The sequence below is a fragment of the Haematobia irritans genome, chromosome 5 (genome assembly GCF_050003625.1).
Source record: "Haematobia irritans isolate KBUSLIRL chromosome 5, ASM5000362v1, whole genome shotgun sequence".
Lineage (NCBI taxonomy): Eukaryota > Metazoa > Arthropoda > Insecta > Diptera > Muscidae > Haematobia > Haematobia irritans.
The window spans coordinates 4,124,745-4,131,760 of NC_134401.1; positions in this window are offsets into that span (position 1 = coordinate 4,124,745).

Below are 7,016 nucleotides of genomic sequence, written 5' to 3' on the forward strand. Positions count from 1 at the left end.
TATTTACTCAATATTTTGTATCTATAGAGGATTTCCTTAAATTTTATTTCTACAGAAAATTTTCCCAAAATTTAATTTTATAGAAATTTTTCTGAAAATTTATCTTCTATAGAAAATTTTATTTCTATAAAAATTTTACTCAAAAGTTTATTTCTATAAATAATTATCTTAAGATTTTATTTCTATATAAAATTGACTCAAAATTGTATATGTCTAAAAAATTTTCTCACAATTTTATTTCTCAAAATGTTATTTCTATAGAAAATTTATTTAAAATGTCATTTCTATAGAAAATTTTAAATCAAAACAGAAATTTTCTTCAAAATTTAGTTTTTATCGAAAATTTCTCCAAATTTTATTTCTATAAAAATTTTTCTGAAAATTATTTTTTATAGAAATTTTTTGGAAAGTCTTATTTCTATAGAAAAGTTTCTGAAATTTTTATTTCTGTAGAAAATTTATTCAAAATATGTCCATAAAAAATTATCTTAAAATTTTATTTCTGTAGAAAATTTATTCAATATTTTATATCTCTAGAAATTTTTCTCAAAATTTTATTTCTATACAAATTTTTCTCAAAATGTTATTTCTATGGGAAATTTTTGGAAAATATTTATAAAAGTTATTCACAATTCTCAAAATATCATTTCAATAGAAAATTTACTTCTATAGAAATTTTTATTTCTAAAGAAAATTTTAAATCAAAACAGAAATTTTCTTCAAAATTTAGTTTCTATCGAAAATTTCTCCAAATTGTATTTCTATAGAAAATTTTCTGAAAATTGTTTTCTATAGATTTTTTTTTGGAAAATCTTATTTCTACAGAACATTTACGGAAATTTTATTTCTGTAGAAAATTTATTCAAAATATGTCTATAAAAAATAATCTTAAGATTTTATTTCTGTAGAAAATTTATTCAATATTTTATATCTTTAGAAATTTTTCCCACAATTTTATTTCTCAAAATTTTAGTTCCATGGAAAATTTTTGGAAAATATTTATAATATTTACTCAATATTTTGTATCTATAGAGGATTTCCTTAAATTTTATTTCTATAGAAAATTATCTCAACCCTTTATTTCCATAGAAAATTTCCCCAAATTTTATTTCTACTGTAAATGTTCTCCGAATTTTATTTTTATTGGAAATTGCTCCAAATTTTATTTCTATAGAAAATTTTCTCAATATTTTATTTTTATAATTCCATAGAGAATTTTCGAAAAATTTTTCTTCTGTAGAAAATTTTCTTAAAATTTTATTTCTATAGAAAATTTTCGCAGAATTGTAAATATTTCTAATTCTATTGAAAATTTTCGGAAAATTTTATTTCTATAGAAAACTATAAAAACATTTTTTCTGAAAAATATTTTCGGAAATTTTTATTTCCATAAAAAATTTACTTTAAATTTTATTTGTATGTGAAATTATCTTCATATTTTATTTCTGTAGAAAATTTATACAAAATTTTATATCTATAGAAAATTTTCTCAAAACATATTTGTTTTTTAGAAAATTCTCGAAAAATTTTATTTCTATAGAAAACTTTTTCAAAATGTTATTTGTATAGATTTTTTTTAATTTATTTTTATAGAAATTTTCTCCAAATTTTATTTTTATAGAAATTTTCTCCAAATTTTATTTCTATAGAAAATTTCAGAAAATTTTATTTCTATACACACAAAAAAAATTTTTCTGATTCATTCACGAAATTAATTGGTCCAATTAATTTTTAATTGAAATGTCTTCAATCACAGAAATGATAGTATCAATTAAAAAATTAATTGAAGGTCAATTAAAAAGTTAATTGATCCAATTAAAAAATTAATTGATACTATTATTTTTGCGTTTGATTTTTGTTTCAATTAAAAAATTTGTTGAAATTTGTAATTGAATATTTTTTAAAACTCAATTAATATTTTAATTGGAAAATTTTTCGTGAAATTTTTTTGTGTGTAGAAAATTTTTTGAAAAATTTCTATAGAATTTTTCTCCCAATTTTATTTCTATAGAAAACTATAAAAACATTTTTTCTGTAAAATATTTTCGGAAATTTTAGTTCTATAGATTTTTTTTTTATTTCCACAGCAAATTTCTATAGAAAATGTTCAAAAAATTTTCGAACAATTTTATTTCTATGAAAAATTTTAAAAATTTTAATTCTATGAAAATTAAAAGAAAATCTTTTTTTTTTTTAAAGAAATTTGTCCTTAATGTTGTGTAAATTGTTGGTCCTAAAATTGAGGTTGCCTAGTCCTTGATATTAGGCCAAATTTTTTTAAATGTATCGGAATATTGGTCTCAGACCCCATGAAGTGTATATATTTTGGGCCGATCTTTCGATGTACGTTCATCCGTGCGTCAAGTGAAATGGACATGAGACTTGTCATAAGAACCACTTTTAGGTATATTCTCCATATAAACCAACCCACAGATTTGACTTCAGAAGCCTTTTGGAGGTTCAAATTTCATTATCTAATTTAATTTAAATATTATTTCTTTAAATTACATTTTTTAGCAAGCTTATCCTTACTTCAAAGATAAATGTTCTAAATTTAAAGAAATAATAGTTTTAAATAAATTTGTCCTTATTTTTGTGTACATTTAGTTAAATTAAGAATTCTAGGCTTTCTTATTAGGATAATATCTTTTGCAGAGTCTATTAAAAGTTCTTACGAAATTGTGTTTTTTTTTTTTTTCAAAATTTAAAAGCTCTCCGCAGAAATGTGAAAAAAGTGTTTACCAAGTGCACTTATGCTATACCCTTTAGCTCTTGGTAATTCTGCAAAAAAGTTCTTTCCTCATGGTTGGAAAAGTAAACAAGATTTCCATTTCGTTTTCAACTAAACCAAATTCAAGATAGTTGGGCAATGAGAGCTTCTGCTGGGTTTTATATGATTTTTGTAAAATTGGTATTTATTTTACAAAAAATTTAATTTGCCCTTAACTGCTTCGTGTTTTGTCCAGTGTACATACTATGGCATCCTTGTCCATTAACGGAATAACTGTCATAACTTCATTACTAGCCATAGCATCAGCATCATCACTCATTGTGAAAGCCTCCTACTTTTTAAAGACAAACATTTGCCCAAATATTCATTCAAAAATTTTTTCTGTATAATGAAAGTCCATAAGGCGACATCAAAAATGACTATGGAAAATCATGTGCGACATGGTGGCTCCATTAAATCAAAAAATAAAGAACGAAAAAAAACACAACATCCCCAGACAATGATTTCATAATTACAACAACCATGTGAAATGGTAATGATGTTGTATTCTTTTTTTGTTTTTTTCATTATTGGGCTTAAAGCCGCCACAAAACCTAATTTGGAAAGTGTAAATCTGTTTGGTCGAGTGGAAAAAAATATGAATTGAAAGTTATTCATATCATCAAGGATATGAATACTGAATAGAAAGAATATGTCCGTATGTATGGAGGGCAATTTTGTTTGAAGGACATCATATGTCAGCACGCTTAATTGCTGCCAGTTCGGAGTGTGAGTGGTGAGTTTGTCTTGCATTTTGTATTTGAAATAAAATAATCGGTTTGATAACGAAAATAGAATTAATTTCATTTGAAACTTGAAATGAAACTTATTTAATTAAATCCAGGTAAAAGTTGCAATCAAATTCACCTTTTTCGTTTATAGAGTAATTTCCCATGGCATAGAGTTGCATAATTTTTTTTTCTGTGGATATTACAAAACGTGAAATCCTCGGGATTTATGCATCTGCCACAATGAAATCTCATTAAAGATTCTATCTAGGAAATATTCGAAATAAATAACCATAATTTAAGTTTTGAATTTCATTCAAAGATTATAATTTTTTCTATGCCATTACTTTGTCAATGGCCATGGAAATCTTCACAAATTTGTTCTTGAGTGAATTCTTAGAATATTTTGTGCTATTTCGGTCTATTATGGTTTACCAAACTATGAATTGGGGAGATAAAATTGGGTTGATTTAAGCTTTAATAAAATTTGAATAATGATATTAATAAAAATATAAGGAAGAAGAGTACCTATTACGAGGATGGGCCATTTCAGCCAGAGCAGACTTAATTTATTATTTTTACCGAAAGTGGAGTGAGGAGTTTCAGCGGATTCTAGAAATATAAAAAAAAAAACTTCGGGTATACGATATTTTTTGTGGAAAGTATCGCAGCTTATTTAACGAATTTCTGTCAAAATCTACTGACAAAAATTTATTTAAAATTTATTTTGACATAATTGTTTCCAATAGAAAAGTTTGTCAAAATTTTAGAAAAATTTGCCAAATTTTATTTCTATAGGAAATTTTGCCAACATTTTATTTCTATAGAAAATTTTGCAAACATTTTATTTCTATAGGAAATTTTGTCAAAATTTTATTTCTATAGAAAATTTTGCCTAAATTTTAAGTTAGGTTAGGTTCTGTGGCAGCCCGATGTATCAGGCTCACTTAGACTATACAGTCCATTGTGATACCACAGTGGTGAACTTCTCTCTTATCACTGAGTGCTGCCCGATTCCATGTTAAGCTCAATGACAAGGGACCTCCTTTTTATAGCCGAGTCCGAACGGCGTTCCACATTCCAGTGAAACCACTTAGAGAAGCTTTGAAACCCTCAGAAATGTCACCAGCATTACCGAGGTGGGATAATCCACCGCTGAAAAACTATTTGGTGTTCGGTCGTAGTAGGAATCGAACCCACGACCTTGTGTATGCAAGGCGGGTATGCTAACCATTGCACCACGATGTCTCCCTTGTCTAAGTTTTATTGTCTAAAAATTGTCTAAATTTTATTTCTATATAAAATTTTGTCAAAATTTTATTTCTATAGGAAATTTTTTAAACATTTTATTGTCACAATTTTATTTCTATAGAAAATTTTGTCAAAATTTTATTTCTATAAAAAATTTTGTCATAGTTGTTTCCCATAGAAAAGTTTGTCAAAATTTTAGAACAATTTGCCAAATTTTATTTCTATAGGAAATTTTGCCAAAATTTTATTTCTATAGAAAATTTTGTCTAAATTTTATTTCTATAGAAAATGTTGTCAAAATTTTATTTCTATAGGAAATTTTTTAAACATTTTATTGTCACAATTTTATTTCTATAGAAAATTTTGTCAAAATTTTATTTCCATAAAAAATTTTGTCAAAATTTTATTTCTATAGAAAACTTTGTCAAAATTTTATTTCTATAGAAAATTTAGTCAAAATTTTATTTATATAGGAAATTTTGTCAAAATTTTATTTCTATAGAAAATTTTGTCAAAATTTTTTTTCTATAAAAAATTTTATGAAAATTTTATTTATATAGGAAATTTTGTCAAAATTTTATTTCTATAAAAAATTTTGTCAAAATTTTATTTATATAGGAAATTTTGTCAAAATTTTATTTCTATAGAAAATTTTGTCAAAATTTTATTTATATAGAAAAAATTTGTCAAAATGTTCTTTTTATAGAAAATTTTGTCAAAATTTTTTTCTATAGAAAATTTTGTCAACATTTTATTTCTATAGAAAATTTTATCAAAATTTTATTTTTTAGCAAATTTTGTGATAATGTTGTTTCTATAAAAAATTTTGTGAAAATTTTATTTCTTTAGACAACTTTGTCAACATTTTATTACTATGGAAAATATTGTGAAATTTTGGTAGAATTCTACCATCTGTGGCAACTGTGTTGCTGATTCGATGTTTCATTATTTTCATAACATACCATAATAATGCTATAGTTTTTTTTTTTTTTAATTTCTTTCAAAATTGTGTATTTCTTCTAGTGAGGCCAAACCTATATCATATTCCAATTTAATTTTGTATTAAAATCCTCAGTAGAAAGTAATTACATTTGCAATCACGTAATCTCTATTAACAACATTTCAGTTTTTTTTCCATATGACTCGTTAAAAGGATTCTTTTGAAATTTAAATCTTTTTAATAGAATTCAGCTAAGAGGGTATCAAAATCCTCTTTGGCATTTCACACATGAGTTAGACGGAAAACGAGACAATCTCAATATACACGGTATCCTAAAGACATTAGAATCATTTTAATTGACATTAGCGTAACATACGTTAATTAAAGTCAAAATACATGTCCGGTCATGGTACAGGAGGAAAACAAAATCTCAAAGAGTAGCTCTTCACGAACCACTCCCACCATCAAGTTATTGAATTTCCGGAGCTATAAATTACATTAAATGCTACCAAAAGAACCACATATGTCACCGAACTATGTCAATATTGGCATTTAATATCATGTGTGTGGTCACAGTTGTGGCTAATGTTACGTATGGAAGCATAGATTGAATGTCATGAACTGGAACTAAGCCGTTTTGTTAACATGAATCCCAATCAGAAATAGTGCAAATTTCGATAATCTCCAATTTGAATTGAAGAAATAAAATGTTGACAACATTTTCTGTTGAAATAAAATTTTGACAAAATTGTCTATAGAAAAAATGGACAACATTTTGTATAGAAATAAAATTTTGACAAAATTTCTATAGAAATAAAATTTTGACCAAATTACTATAGAAATAAAATTTTTACAAAATTTTCTATAGAAATAAAGTTTAAAAAAATGTTTCTAAAGAAACAAAATTTTGACAAAATTATCTATAGAAATAAACTTTTGAGAAAATTTCTTATAGAAATACAATTGGGACAAAATTTCTTATAGTAATAAAATTTTGACAACATTTTCTATAGAAATAAAATTTAGACAAAATTTTCTATAGAAATAAAATTTTGATAAAATTTTCTATAGAAATAAAATTTTGACAAAATTTTCTATGGAAATAAAATTTTTTATATAAATAAAATGTTGACAAAATTTTCTATGAACAATTTTGACAAATTTTCCTATAGAAATAAAATTTTGACAAAATTTCCTATAGAAATAAAATTTTAACAAAATTTTCTATAGAAATTGAATTTTGACAAAATTTTTCTATAGAAATATATAGAAATAAAATTTACAAAATTTTCTATGGAAATAAAATTTTGACAAAATTCTCTATAGA